This window comes from Protopterus annectens, chromosome 6.part1 (genome assembly GCF_019279795.1).
Source record: "Protopterus annectens isolate FY-2018-M chromosome 6.part1, PAN1.0, whole genome shotgun sequence".
Classification (NCBI taxonomy): domain Eukaryota; kingdom Metazoa; phylum Chordata; order Ceratodontiformes; family Protopteridae; genus Protopterus; species Protopterus annectens.
Genome location: NC_056738.1, coordinates 108,524,851 through 108,541,605, shown reverse-complemented (window position 1 = coordinate 108,541,605; position 16,755 = coordinate 108,524,851). Strand labels below are relative to the sequence as shown.

The following is a 16,755-nucleotide window of genomic DNA, read 5'->3' as shown; positions in this document are numbered from 1 at the left end:
TGAGTGCGCATGTGTATGTGTGGCATGGAAGAACAACTGCAGCAGAGCTAGCCACCTGATCGTGCGAACATTTGCTCTAGATGATTGTCACTGTCGAGGTGACAAACTGACCCCATGTGCCAAAATGAGACAAAAGAAATGTGAATTGATGGATGGGTGGATGTTTACAAATGAGGAGATGAAGAATAAAGGAGATATAATGTAGATACATAAAAAAAGAAAAGTTGGTGGGTTACAACTGAGGAAGGAGGGGTGGCATGATGATATTTTGAGTGGCAGACTGCAAAAAGGGCTTTCAGCATTTACTGGAATGCTCTGGATGTGAAAATGGCTGATGTGGACCTTGATTAACTTTAAGCCAGTATGAGACATCAGGCTACACAAAGGAAAAGCATGTATTTCAAAGCAACTGTTTTGATTCTGGAAGATAGCTGCATCACTGAAATCAGTGCAATCTAAGTTAAGTGGTTACATAAGACAATGCTTTGTAACAGCTGTACCACATATCCACCATCCAAAACAGAAAAATTAAAGATTAGGGTACAAAATGTTTATGTATCCTACTTCACTGCAACCCCAAAACAGCACCCACATAAAGAAACAAAGAAACACACAAATATAACAACATAATAGTCCACCTGCTCCACCCTGTTCGCCTGCTTTCTTAAACTGCACATCTCAGCCTAATTTTAAGGCCTCAAAAGAAATGCATTCCATTACAAGCTTTTTTTTTTTTTTTTGCTATTTTTAATTAAAACATGGAGGATTATGACTGGGTCTCGAATCATTATCAGCTTACTATGTGTTCAATACATGCATGCCAATAAATTCACAGTGAGAATTTTACTTTTATGGATGTATCTTATGCTTTTCAACAGATATTGTATTTCATTTTTTTAGTATTTCTAAACAGTTCTGAGTCTCTCAATATCAGCTGCACTGGTTTACCAAACCAATCCCCATATTAATTCCAAAGTATGTGACTTTTACAAATCATTTAACTGAACTGATGACTCACTTTTACATGTATCCAAACTGTATTTGTGTTGAACTTTGGGGTACATTTTTATAATATATTTTTGCAATTACTCTATTCTGATAGCACACACTCTCACAACCTAAGGGGCTAAAACCTTTATCCTATGCACATACATACAGTAAAACTGATGCAAGACAATGCTCACAGCTTTTACTTACCCATGTAATGGCTGTGCACTGCTAGCATCAGACAGTCAGCCCTAAATTAAAACTCTTGCATCTACCAGACTTCCAACGTAAGCTTTGAACCTGGAACAGAAACACAAACAAATGGGATATCCTTGCAGACTGTTACTTACTAATGTAAGTAAGTTTAAGGTAGGTGATTTTTACAGCAACAATATCAATATGCAACAGCACTGACATCAATATATGCATCCTCTATCAACTAACAGGACTCATGCATCAAAGATTCACACATCTATACCTCTCAAATGTACAGATTTTCAGATAATGTCCACAGTTTGGTCTCACAGTTTTGTACTGGAAAATCCTGAAGACTGAAGTTAGAAAACAATGACAAACAATTAAATTTCAGACTTCATATTCCTCAGAAAATCATACGGTAATACAAAACCTGTTATTCTATCAACCTTTTAAGTTTATAAGACCAAAATATACTGTAGTGTGATGTCAGAGTTGGTATACATAATTAGCAGGTGGTATGGAGGGTGCAGCCCCCCATATTAGCAGGGTTCGGTGAATGCCCCTCTAATACATACCTCCTGCTGTTTTATCTGTGTGGGCTGACTATGAGTCTTCATTAAGATATTTCTCAATGCTATGCCTGTTTGTTAAAAAGAACAGTCGATGGTACATTAATGATGAATAGCGGTTCAAGAAACATACAATTCAACCATTAAACATAGACCCTTTATAAATAGGTTCCCATCAAAAAATAATTTAATTAAACCAACTTAAGTATTACTTTCAATATTTTACTATACAAGAAATTGTTAAAAACTGGCATATGTAAGTTTACCTAGAAACTCCTCCTGGGACATAGATGTCCTCCATGAAACAGCAGCATCAACATTAATCACATGCCGTTGTGCACTTTCTGCTGAGCTCTCTAGATCCTTGACAATGGACAATAACTCTTCATTTGGTGTCAGTGGTGGCTCTGTAGCAGCCACCACCCCCTCACTGGTAGACAGCTGTCCATGGGCCACTGCAGCTGCTCTCCTTCTGGCTGATGAAATCATATTAGTGGCCCTATGACACACCTGATCAGAAGTCCTGCTATGCCCCCCTACGACACTGACCTGTTCCAAATCTGCATTCTGCCAGACATAACCCTACGTCTCTCTCTCAAGCAGAAAGGTACCATGCTTGGACAATTACATCATTCTCAAGGACACTGAAGTGAGGTTTATGGGGACTGGGACGCTTGGGTGCCATAATCATAGGTGACAGAAAACAAAAAAATAAGGATACTACACAAACAGCACATAAATAAAAATCCTGCTTATATATACATCTATTATTATTTTTTTCAATATTACCCACTGGAGAAATACAAACCTTCATGTATTAAAATATAACACGTTATGTAGTTGCAACTGCTGTGGTGGTGTTGCGGTAGCGTTGTCGCCTCACAGTTAGACGTTGCCCATTCGATTCTCAGTTAGAGCGTCTTCTGCGTGGCGACATGCGTGAAGGGACATTCCTTCGTTGAAGGTTGTGCATTAGGCCCGGCAAGCCAGCATGTAAAACTCTACTGCCAATCATTAGCAGACCGGAGTTCCGCTGTGGCGACCCCTAACCGGGAAAAGCCGAAAGACACAAACAATGTGGTTGTAACATATCACAGTCATACACAAACAAAGGTTTGATTCAAAACAAGGACTAACAGCAAATCTACCTGGCTCCCCCACCCCCAAAACAACAGGCAAATGACAATTTGCACCAAGAAAGGAATAACACATCAATCATTGCTTTCCAACAAATTCTCACAAAATGTGTACATATTTACCACAGAAAAGTCATTTTTATACAATTGACAGTCACCTCTACCTGTGCCCGGCACTCTCCTAGAGATGTCTAGGGGCCATCTTAGAAGGCTAGCACCTGTGTGTCATTGACAATAGAGGACATTTACATTTCATTGAAATAATATAGAAGAGCATAATAGAAACAGTTGTAACAATAACACCTGTGATGAAAGTTAACAAGGGTGTGTCTCGGAGTAAAATGCCACAACATAATTGCCTATGCCATAAGTAAACTTCTAAGTGCATACAAAATCAAAGTTGCATTTGCTAATGTATGTATATATATATATATATATATATATATATATATATATATATATATATATATGTATATGTATATGTATATAAAAATATTTACCTAGTAACATGTGAGCAAATGTAGTATGTAACTGAAAAATCTAATCATACCTTATCAAAATCAGAAGTCCTCTGTGCAGATAAATCCAAAGGAATAGCAATCCACATACACAACCCTCCTCACTTTCAGGTTTCCTAGCTACACAGTTACCTTTTTATACTGTAGATCCAGGCCTGTGAGCACTGCAAAGATGCAAATGAGGTGTGAACTCATCAGAATTGCTGAATACCAAAATATTCTCTGTGTATCAGGTGTAAACATTGTGCAGGCACTCCCTCAGTGTTAGTTGTAACTGTGAAAGATTACTAGTACAGAGGAGGAAAACAACAATTCAGACTCCCTTACCTGTGCAGTGGGTGTGTCACCCAGGTTATACTTACAAAGTGTAGAAGTAATCGTATCAAGGTTTTAAATGGAAGTGAAAAGCACACCTTTCTCAGTTTCTGTTCACTAGTAACCGAACTCCCCTGTCTTTGTTGAAAACTGCATATTATTTTCATTTAATATTCTCATACATTTTAAGGACAATGATACAAAATGCCTTACAGACTGCATGTCTGAGATTACTGCTCAGATAAGAGAAGAATGAATACAACACAGACAGAAGACAGAGCTGCACTGGTGCAAACAATACCCATAAATGCTTGCGTGATCAATCAATGCACTAAATATGGGGTGTATATTAAGTTATCGAAAAGCCGTAACATCAAACGGCTTTTCATCAACCTGCAAAAGTTGAACTCTCATAACAGCGAAAACCCGAATGAGCGAATTCCTTCCCTGGGAAAGGAATCGCTAGCCCTACCACACACTACTTTAAACATAAAGTGGGGGGCTTCACCCCCATACCCCCTTTACTAAATATACCAACTCCCAGATCGCACTACAGTGGGGAAAACGGAAAACTCACAAAGATGGCCAAGCGGTTTCTTTCCCAGGGAAACACTTCGCTCATTTGGGTGTTCGCTATTATGACAGTTTGACTTTTACGGGTCGATGAAAAGCCTTCGATATTACGGCTTTTCGATAACATAATATACACCCCTAAATATGTAATCAACACATGTACAAACAACTGAGAGTGTACAAGTGTTATGTTTTGTTAATACTGTGGATGAGATGAGACTTGCTTGTATGCACATTGATTTTCACTCCTGCCGCAAAGCTGTTTCTGTGGCAAAGAGGGTAAGACACCCTTACTATATTTTGTAGTTTCATTGGTGTGACAATTCAAATACAGACTTGTGTAAATATCTGTAATGTGTGCCAAAATTTATTTTGTAATGTTCCTTATATTTTTTAAATATTAATATTTGCGAGGCACATGGTTCTAATCCAGCTAAGCCCAAACTTTACTTAATGATGTTCTAGTTTACTTAATATATAAAAATTAGCAGTATAAAAATAATTATACATATGAATATCTATAGCATGTGCATTGAGCATACACAGGATATCAGAGATTTATTACATGTGTAACTGTGGGTATCAGTGCAATTAACTTTGTACAATTACAGAGCCAGAATAATGCTTATCCATAACTATAAATAGCAATAAGTATGTAGCACTGGAGCACATATGAACTAATCTGTAACTGAAGGTATACTGAGAATTATGTTTCTGCAATTATAATTGTCTTTTCTGGTCCTGGGTGGACTTCAGACTTCAAGGATTTCTCATACACACATGAATGTATAAACCAGACCTTTTCAAGTCACAGAAATATATGTGTACTTTTATATAATTAATAAGCATGTCTGACAAGCAGTTCTTCTGTGGCAAGGATGAAAAGTCATCTGTGTGGAAGAATATGTTTTGTCTATGTTGCACAGGTTTGAATCCCACATTGTACAAATTAATTTTATCAGTGTGTAAAGCCACATAAAAATGTGTCTGGTCATATTATTTATACCCTCAATACATATCTGCAAAGTTAAATCAATTAACAGGTACAGCAGCATCCAAACCAAAAACTAATGACAACTTGTCACATTACCCTTCTGAGTCCCCAAACTGCGTTCATCTCTGTTTGGCACTGTTGCTCTCTGCTTAACTTTGTGCAAACTTAGCTGGCATGGTTGTTTGGGTTTGAGCACTAGCATTAAATGGGATAACACAAATTAGAGAGAAAACACACTTAACTGTTGCTATTTGCCCTGAGCAGACATGTCTAGAGGTAGAAGGGAAGGCACCCAATTTAGGGTTCAAAAGGGGTGTGTGTGGAGGAGTCCAGAATTTTTAGTGGACTCCTTGTAAAGCGCCACAGCCATAGGCTGCTACAACAGGATTATACCAGGTCTCAATACATATATTAGAATAATCTGGCCAAGGCTGTCTCCAGTGCAACTGGCATTCCATGCACTGGACAGCAGTGCAGACACCACTTTAATGACCTCAAAAGACACAGGCAGAATACACTCAACCAGTGGCTAGATGAGTTTAGGACTGCTGACTCCCCACAGTTGTGTAAGTATATAGATAATGAGAGTTTAAATTATATAGAAAGCATACATGCAAGACTGGTATGCATAATGCTCTTCTCTTGTTCTCTCCTTTTCATTCTACAGGCAACAGGGAAGTCCATGCTAAACATTTAGAAAGACTGAAGGGAAACAAGGGGTATGTATGCAGTATAACAGGTATCTAAAGTATTGCTCTTCTATGCAGTTGTAGCAAATTAAACATGCATATCTTAAACGTAAAATCAAGAATGCATGCTTCAGTCTGTAGCACAAGCCAACTGCATGAGTCAGTTTTAATACTGTAGTCAAACGTTGCGGGTTCAAATACCCCAAATAACAAATATATAGTAAAATAATTTAAAAAATTAAATAATTTCAATGTAAGTGGGATACATGCCATGCTGTTAACTTAATCTGTATTATTTGATCAAGCACATGTGCAATATATGCATACTGTAAGGATTACATGGAGCAAGTTATAGTTTGTAGTTGTTAAAATTATACTTTAAAGTAAGAGTAAAAATAAATTGTTTGTATTGTACTGATTGTATGTCACATACAATGGTATTTTCCTCTTACCCCAAGACTTGTATCTCTCTCTCTTTTTTTTATTTTTATATGTGTGGTCACATCACAACATTCTGATGTCATCAATTTCTGACAGCTCACAAAATGCTTTACAGTACAAGGAGGTAGGCCAACCACTGAGGCTCAGCCTGCCCTTGCTTCACTGGCTCCTGCACCAACACCCAGCACATCTGGGAACCAACCTGGCAGTACTGCCTCTGCACTAGCTGGGCCCTCCACATCAGGTAGCATTATCTCAGCAGATGGTGCAGAGTTACCCTCTGGAAGTACTGGTGGAGGTGGGGATATTGTCACCTGCCAGGAGATGCCAGGCTTGATGTATGAGGTAGTGGAGAGCACCACTGGTGCATGCCTCTGCTAGATGGACAGGATGCTATTATAGTGCATAAACAAAGATGTCAAACACTCCTACAGCCAGCAGAAAAATGGCACCGTGATGACAGTTCTCTGGTTGAGGACTAGATACTCTCTGTCCCCATGTGTGATTAGTCTGGATATCCAATATCTATTCCCTATCCCCAATCATGGTGTCCTCCAACCTGATGTGCACTCACCATCCCAGTGTCCTGTCCTGTTTGTCTGCATCCACTTCCTCATCCACCTTACTTATCTGACCCAGAAATACCTAAATCTCTTACCCAACATTACTCTTACTGAAATAAAAAAAATTCATAAATGGGCACCTGTCCCAACAATAAAATACAATCCCATGCATAGCTCTCAGCTTTGCAGATGTGTTTTCTCAACACAGTTGATTCAGACCAATTGGCTATACAACATGACTGCATTGTTGTCACCTCTCTCTGTTGAGGTGACAGTCCAAATTCAGCCAATATTCTATGCATATTTTCATTTTACAATGTTGAAGAAATGGATAGCTATGGTTCTTTCCTACTTTCCTCTTGCATATTCCTATATTGCTTTCCCTTTGTTCTCCCCCCTACTTGCTCCCCCTTTCACCACTTTCCTATCTACCTTTAATCTGGTCAAAAGACAAAATCACACACCACACACATAAATAAAAAAATCCCCAATGAAGCCGTTCATTTTTTGTTTTGTGTGTTTGCACAGAGTTTTGCATCACTCACCAATGCTGAGCAACAGTGAATGTCCTATGGCATGGTGAGGTTACCTCCACTCAATACTGCTTAAACCCACTGTGCTAAGGAAACACACAGTTAAAGTACAATAAAGAATTATTTAATTGCATTATGAATAGGTATTTAAAATTATTAGATACAGCTGGATTCAAACTATGTATCATCTGGTCTCAAAATAAATATTTCAGTGCACTTACACCTGCTGCCACAGAGTCAGCTAAGCAACAGGTGCGTTTCTTACACTCAGTACTATCCAAAGTGCTGAATGACATGCCTCTCTGCTTAATGTGTTTGTGTGGATGAAAGCAGACCAATAGAACTCTCATAATTTTATCAATGAAGAAGATGCCCAGGTTCGCTCCTCTCTTGACTATATGCAAACAGGAAAAGCAGTATAAATACTTTTTAAGGTTAGACACTTTATAACACAATATTTCTGATATGAACTATTTATGAACATCATATCTGTTAGATGCGTCTTCCATGGCCAGTATGGATAAGTACTTCTCATGTTCAAATAGGAGTCCTTACATGTGTATATCGCATGTGCAAAGATTTTGCCATCGATTGTACAAATCAGCTGCTCGGCGATGCGCTAAGGAAATTGCTGATTAGCATGTATTCCTTAGCATTACTACATAGTTAGTCTTCATCCCATTAAAGTCCATGTAAAAACACAATCAAGGGGAAGGCACTTTTTAATGACTGAACACATATTTATACACTGTAGTCATGTGTTACCTGCATCCACAAACTTAAAACTTGTACTTACTCCAAATAAATCAATTACACTATAGAAATAAAAAAATGCCTTTTTTTTTTTTTTTTTTTTTTTTACATACCATGTACATCTTTATACTGACAATACACATTCAGATTGTCTAATACTTGTAGTAATGTGGGCAGCTGTTTGCATATAGTTTGTAAAGCTGTCTCAAAGTATACCTGCACAGTGGAGACAAAATAGCAAATACTACACATTGCACACTCATAAATTTGGTAACAAGCAGAACTTTAATATCTTGACAGTCATACATGACTACCCATCCATTTCATATAGCCCTCCCAACATCTTCTCTCAAATATCCAGTGATGATGTCATCCACTATAAATTGTCTGACAGCATTTTAAAACTCAGATTTGTGCCATGGTGTTTGTATTAAGTACTGAGTTCTCTAGTCAGTGTACTTAGTTAGGGGTTCTAATCTCACTGTGGTCAACTGGTGTGTGTGTGTGTCTAGTCAGAAGAACATAACTGTGTATCCTACAGTCATCAATACGGTCCCATGGAGTACAAATATTTTGACATGATGTACACGATTACACATCTATTTCATTCAGGCCTCCCATCTTCTCTCAAACATCCAATGATGATATCATCCGCTATAAACTGTCCAGCAGGACTGTAAGAGTCAGACTTGTGCTGTGGCATTTACATTAAATACTGAGTTCTCTAGTCAGCGTACTTAGGTAGGGGTTTTAATCTCAATGTGGTCAACCTGTGTGTATCTAGTTAGTTAGAAGAGTATAACTGTGTATCCTACAGTCATCAATACAATGCCATGCAGTACAATAATTTTGACAGTTGTACATGACTACACATCCATTTCATGCAGGCCTCCCAACATCTTTTCTCAAACACCAAATGATGGTGTCCATCCACTATAAATTGTCCAGCAGCACTGTAAAAATGTCAGACTTGTGGCATGGCGCTTGCATTAAATACAGAGTTCTCTAACTGGTGTACTTAGGTAGATGTTCTAATCTCACTGTGGTCAATTAGTATGTGTGTGTGTGTGTGTGTGTGTGTGTCTAGTCAGAAGAGCATAACTGTGTATTCTATAGTCATTAATACACTCCCATGGAGTACAAATATTTTGGTAGCTGTACATGACTACACATCCATTTAATTCAGGCCTTCCAACATCTTCTCTCAACTGTCAAATGATGATGTCATCCACTACAAATTATCCAGCAGCATTGTAAAAGTCAGACTTGTGCCGTGGTGCTTGCATTAAATGCCAAGTTCTCTACCGGCTGTGTACTTAGTTAGGGGTTCTAATCTCAGCTGGATCAACTGGTGTGCATGTCTATATGCCTGTGTTCACTTGGTTGACATTTAAGAAACCACTTTACACCAGCATGATATTAACATCCTCTTCTCACCAGACACTGCTAATGCCATCATTGTAAAGTGCTGTCCACCACTATAGAAGCCAGATTTGTGCCGTGGCTCTGCGTTACATACTGTGCTCTGTAAACAGGTAGGGGTTCTGTTCTCACTGCGGTCAACTGGTGCATGTGTTCACTTAACTGACATCTGAGAAACCATTTTATACCAGCATGTGGGACACTATTACTATCCTGTTCTCATAGACACTGCTGATGTCATCAGTTATAAAGTGTTATCTGACACTACAAAAGCAAAACTTGTGCTGTGCCGCTTGTGCTAACTACTGTGCTCTGTAAACAGATAGGGGTTCTGCTCTCATTGCAGTCAACTGGGATGTGTGTGTGTTTCTGTTTACTTGGTTGACATCCAAGACACAATTTTGCACCAGCATGTGGGACACTGCGACTACCATCCTCTTCTCAGCAGACACTGCTGATGTCAGGAGTTATAAAGTGTTGTCCGACGCTATAAAAGCCAGACTTGTGCTATGGTGCTTGCATTGTACCGTGCTTTGTAAACAGGTAGGGGTTCTATTATCACTGCAGTCAACTGTGTGTGCATCCAACAATCACTATAGTGACAAGTCCACAGCTATGTCAAACTCTCCTCTGAACATCTTGCTGTTGCATACAATGATTATGTCAACATGCACTCTGACAGTATTCAAGACAAACCTGTGCTGTGGCAGTAACTAACTATTTTCTTTGCAAGCTACTTTACCTACACATATAGGTGTTCTAATCTGACAGCAGGCAACTTGTATGTCTATACATAAAACTACCACTTTTGTGACAATTTTACAGAGGGATGTGACTCCACATCTATGTTCGACACTCCTCACAACATGTTCTCCTCGCATACAATGATGCTATTTTACTCCATAAAGAGCAATATTACAGAGTTAAAGTCAGACATACAGTGGATATAAGTTTACACACCCGTTAAAATGTCAGATTTTTGTGATATAAACAAAAATGACACCACAATAAATCATTTCAAAACTTTTCCCACCTTTAATATGACCTATAACCTGTACAACTGAAAAACAAACAAATCTGTATTGGGAAAAATATAAAAAAAATAAAAAATGTACAATATGCTGGTTGCATAAGTGTGCACACCCTTAAACTAATACTTTGAAGAACCTTTTGATTAATCCCAAATAAAGTTCAGCTGTCCTAGTAGGATTTTCCTGACATTTACTCAGTTGCCTGCCACAGCAAAAGCCACTGTTCACAGAGAGCTTACAAAGTGGCAAAGGGATCTCATGGTTGAAAGGTATCAGTCAGGAGAAGGGTACAGAAAAATTTCCACAGCATTGAATATACCATGGAACACAGTGAAGACAGTCATCAAAAAGTGGAGAAAATATGGGACAACAGTGACTTTGCAAAAAACTGGACATCCCTCCAAAATTGATTAAAAGACCAAATGAAAACTGGTCAGGGAGGCTGTCAAGAGGCCTGCAGCAACACTGAAGGCGCTGCAGGAATTTCTGGAAAATACTGGTTGTGTACTACATGTGACAATCTCTTGTATTCTCCATATGTCTGGGCTATGGGGTAGGGTTGCAAGACGGAAGCCTTTTCTTACACAAAAAAACATCCAGGCCCAGATAAAATTTGCAAAACAATACATCAAGTCTCCCAAACGCATGTGGGAAAATGTGTTATGGTCTGATGAGACCAAGTCTGAACTTTTTGGCCACAATTCCAAAAGGTACATTTGGCACAAAAACAACACCTACCATCACAAAAAAAACACCATCCCCAGGGTGAAGCATGGTGGTGGCAGTATCATGCTTTGGGTTTGCTTTTCTTCAGCTGGAACTGGGGCTTTAGTCAAGGTGGTGGGAATTATGAACAGTTCCAAATACCAGTCACTTTTGGCTCAAATATTTCAGGTGTTTGCTAGAACGTTGATGATGAACAGGAATTTCACCTTTCAACACGACAATGACCCCAAGCATACATCCAAATGAACAAAAGAATGGCTTCACCAGAAGAAAATTATATTTTGGAATGGCCCAGCCAGAGCCCAGCCCCAAATCCAATAGAAAATCTGTAGGGTGACTTGAAGAGGGTTGTGCATAAGAGATGCCCTTGCAATCTGGCAGATCTGGAGTGCTTTTGCAAGGAAGAGTGGGCAAATACTGACAAGCTAAGATGTGCCATGCTGACAGACTCCTACCCAAGAAGACTGAATGCTGTAATTAAAACAAAAGATGCTTCAATAAAGTATTAGTTTAAGGGTGTGCACACACAACAAAGTATTAGTTTAAGGGTGTGCACACTTAAGCAACCAGCGTATTGTACGTTTTTTATTTTTTATATTTCCCCTTAACAGATTTGTTTGTTTTTCAATTGAATTGTACAGGTTATTGGTTACATTAAAGGTGGGAAAAGTTTTGAAATTATTTATTGTGGTCTCATTTTTTATATCACAAAAACTTGGCATTTTAGGAGGGGTGTGTAAACTTTTTATATCCACTGTATGTGGTGTTGTTACAGTGACACTGCATGGCATTCATATTCTACACCTGCTCAGGTGCAATGTTCAAATCAGGATCAGTCTACTGGTGTGTGTGTGTGTGTGTGTGTGTGTGTGTGTGTGTGTGTGTGTGTGTGTGTGTGTGTGTGTGTGTGTGGTGGTATATTATGGTTACTGTATGATCTTTGGAATTGCCATTCATTTCACTACCACTTGGAGAATCTTTCAGGTAGCCCCATGCATCCACCATCCTCCTTTTTTCATCTGGCCACATGACATCCTTCCTGCAGAGGAGTGGAGGATATCTTATATCAAAAATGCATACACACATCAAGAAGCAGAGTCCTTCCATGAGTCCCTGCAAACCATCTCCAGACCACTGCATGTGTGACTAATTCTGTCATGGTGTGGTGCACATGTCCCATACAGACAGTGGCAGGCTATAATGCAATCCAACAAATATACACATGAGCACAATAGCCTTATTATCTTCCATAATATAGATATAGTGATTTGTTTTTATATCGTATAATAATGGCTAGGATTTCATATGATGTTGGCCATCAGCCTAATAATGTCCTATGACCCTATGAACAGTTGACATGTCAATGTTGCTGTCACTGACATGTGCTATGTTGAGATGTGGATGTACAGATGGTATTGCAGTCTGTGATGTGAGCTAATGTATTGATGGTCATTGCTGCCCTTGAATCACATGCTCCTTCGACAACATCTGTAGTAATATGCTTCCTGAGAACTGTTAACATAGTATGATACAACTTTATGTATATTATTGGCATATTAGGACATGTGTTGTTGTAGTGGAGCAGATCAACCTTCTACACAGCTCACATTCCATCATCACAGTGACACTTGCAGCATGGCACAGGTGTGCATGTGTCTACATACCATCATTAAATGTTCTGTGACAGACATCAATATAAATTCATATTGATTACATGGTCACATAACTCCTGTCTCATACACATGTTGTTATGCTGTGATAAACAGAACCAATATATCACATGTTTTGATTCAATTGCAACCTTGTGGTGTTTATTGTATGTGCAGTTGTGTTGCTACACCCAAGGACTGCTGAGGTTGTCAGAAGCACCATTGTGTGACTATTACCATTTTTGTCAGGAAATGTTCTGCATGAGCCACCAACAACTGATATCTAACGTGACCCGACACAGCATCAGGATGTGCAGATACAGCTTCCCCATGAAACATATATAGGCATATGTTGTGTAATGGATGTAAGTACTTGGCACTGGTACAACTGTACAACTGTGTGCATAGTACCAGTCTGTGGAATATGATGAATTTCCAAAGTTGTATTTGAAGGTCTTTTCACAAATCATTTATTCCAATAAATGTAAGATGTTAAGGGGGATACACAACTAAGCACAGATATGTATGTGGATGCCAGCAGTCATACCCAAGTGGAGGAAACAGACAATCCACTAACTGATAGTTTGTATCCTGCATCACCCCCCTGTCACCACGGGCCATCAGCCATAATATACATGAAAACATTACTCAGTTTTTATTCTAAGGAGGACAGCTCATCTGTGCACTCTTTATGGCTAGTAAAGAATCAGTGGGCCCTGACAATATCACAGGTTGCCTATAGTATGACTCAAAACAATGACCTACCAGACACAGTTGGATCCATACTTCAACACAGCTTCCAGAAAGCCTGTGTTCCCATAGAAGGGTGTACATCAACATGCATCCTTCTGACTAAGGGGGGACATTATGTGATGTATGCATGCACAGACCCAGCCTGACTTTCCTCATCTGTGAGGTAGACCAAGAAGTCATCATAGACCCTCTCTAAAAGGACACTGGTAATATCCCAGCTGTGTACCAAATACATGTGTGATTTGTTCAGGCTACATCATGTCTGTTCAATGTCCTCAAGAAAATCAACAAGGGCATGCATGATGACAATAAATATCACCCTGCATAACTTGACCTGGCCAAGGCATCTGACAGAAATCCACACTGAGGTATTACTGAGAAACTGTCACAAATGGCCTTAAAACCTACTTCATCAAGTGGGTAGGCCACTGGATCACATACGTGAAATAAATATGTTGAAATGTGTGAAATGATTTACATCTAGAGTCCAGTGATCACATCCGTACCTCAAGGCTCTGTGCTAGGCCCTTTCTTGTTCATTACTGAAGTCTCAGACGTCAAGACTGACTTACGCATCCTTTGTCCAACCAGCTTCATGGAGGACTGCAGACTGTAGACGATCACTGAAGCCACATGTGGTACTTGTATAGTACAGACAGTATCAACATACAAGGGATTGCTGACACAGACATCGAGACAGCAGATGAACAAAAATCACGGGGGGATTAGTTAAGTTTTAAAAGCAAATACACAAGCTAATTAGAACACAGACAGCACACCCTTATGAGCTAAGTGGTATGTGACCTGTGTACTCAGGTACATGGTATGCGGAATGTCCACCAGCATGTGCCCACAGTGGTGACTACCCCCTTGTATGTAACACAACTCCTGATATGTGTGGGACATCCACATCAAAGGACATTACAGTATAAGAGCTCTCGGCCCTCATCACACCAGTAACAGAGTACAATTCACCCTTTTTCTTGTACCTCCCAACACATTTTCCAGGAATGAGTTACTCAAGTGTACCACATTTGCCACAGTGAGCTTCCACACATCTTATCAGCCATAACCAAAAAATACGGCAATGGAAGGTATTTATTTATTTTTTTGTAATTGAGACACTGCCCATTGACCCTAGAGGTGGCCCTTGGGAGACACGTCTAGAATACAGGGAGTTGTAGTGGCAGTTGGTGCTGGAAGTTAGCAAACACCCTGGTTTAAATGACATGGTTTCATTGAAGCCTGTTTTAAAGTTGAGGGCAGCTAAATATGAAAATGATGGGTAGTTTTATTCAAACACACTTTTATACTTTCAATGGTTTTATTCAGCAGATGGTGCATTTTACACAATATATTATGTAATTGTATATTCACTTTTAAGACTTTCAGTTTTATGAGCATCACTTAATATTATGCATTTTACACATATACATAATATATATATATATATATATATATATATATATATATATATATATGCACAATACAGTTTTATTTGCACTCAAAATTCAGTATGCACCTTTTATTAAGTTTTATAAATGTTTTTAAACGAGGTTTTTTTGTCTACTGCATTTTATTCTCATGCACTTAAAGCTTTACACTTGGAATTTTTGTTAACTGATTAATCAAGAACTATATAAAAACGGTGGTAGAAGTTGGTATGCTGATCTGATGAAGTTGTACTGACGAAAATACAGTGATTCACAGTTAGGGCGTTCGTTTTTGTTGTGTTCTTACAGTTTGTATCTAATAAAGCTTGTGGTTTTATCTGGTGAACCTTCCAGTGCCTTATCTTTTGGTTACTGGTTTAAAATGAGGCACTTTTTCCACCTTTTTCATTTATTTATCTTATCAGCCATACCAAAGTATTCTTTTTGTTGTATAACCATTACTGGTTGATGGTGTGGAACCTCGATCAAGGTGTTATAAAAGATGCATGTGTGATACATGTTCCAGTAATGCACACAGTAGACACATAGCTGATTGACAACACTGATGGCATGGGTTACAATTGTGACAGTGTGGAATTGTGCCATTTATATGCCATGTACACCTGTCAACTAGCCACAACTGCTTGTAATTTCAAATATAGGTGTTAACAGTGTCCTTCCTAACACCTCCAGTAGATGTTGCATTCTGAGGAATGTGTGCTTGATACCCCTCACAGACTGCTGACAAATCATGACAGTTGTACAAGTGTGTTCTTGCAGAACCATCTATAATCACTCACAATCACATATGTTATGTCAAAGACATGGGATTAATTGTGGTGTTATGCTGACATTGTTCATGATTGTGCGTGCTTTTGTCTACTGTTGTCCATGGGCCTTGTTGCTGTGTGTCCTGCTTGGCTGAGACCTATGCTGACATAAGATTCATATTCAGGCAACTCATTTTGCACAGCTCCACAATATGCACCTACCTCCTATTATATATACTATCCTTAATATATGTCCTCTCCATTGTTCATGTCAGGATGCTTATATTACAAAGAATCCTCTCCATTGATACGTCACCTTATGTGACAGTCACATAACTGTGTGATGATATGACTATACCCACAAAGCAGGTGTACACAGCAGTACAAACTGTATTATGTACATATGTGATTACTACTCATGCTACAACTGTCTTTCTTTGTGGTGCATGTACATTGGTATGTCCTCCTCTGAAGTACATTATGTTTCACTTGACTTCTTCTCCTGTGATAATTCCTACAATTTGTATGTGTTTCCCTTTCAATACACACACCTGACCAGAATAATTATATATATAATTCAGTCTATGTACTCTTGCTGATCATCACCAGAACAATTATTCTGTATGCCTAAAACATGTCTGTGCAGTAGTCTGCACTGACTAAATATTATTTTAATATGTTATAACTTATTTACTTACCTTA

The 16,755-nt window shown here is 38.8% G+C and overlaps 1 protein-coding gene across 6 annotated transcripts in view; it reads right to left on the bottom strand.

Annotated features, from left to right (window-relative positions):
* Positions 1-16,755, bottom strand: part of PDK1 (pyruvate dehydrogenase kinase 1) — a 1,069,548-nt gene that overhangs the window by 302,051 nt on the left and 750,742 nt on the right. The window contains exon 6 of one of the 6 annotated variants that reach the window (XR_006365365.1): positions 1,198-1,287. The exons of the other annotated variants lie outside the window; for them this stretch is intronic. The gene's annotated coding sequence lies outside the window, so the exon portion shown is untranslated. The remainder of the gene's footprint in view (positions 1-1,197; positions 1,288-16,755) is intronic. 6 annotated transcript variants of the gene reach the window in all.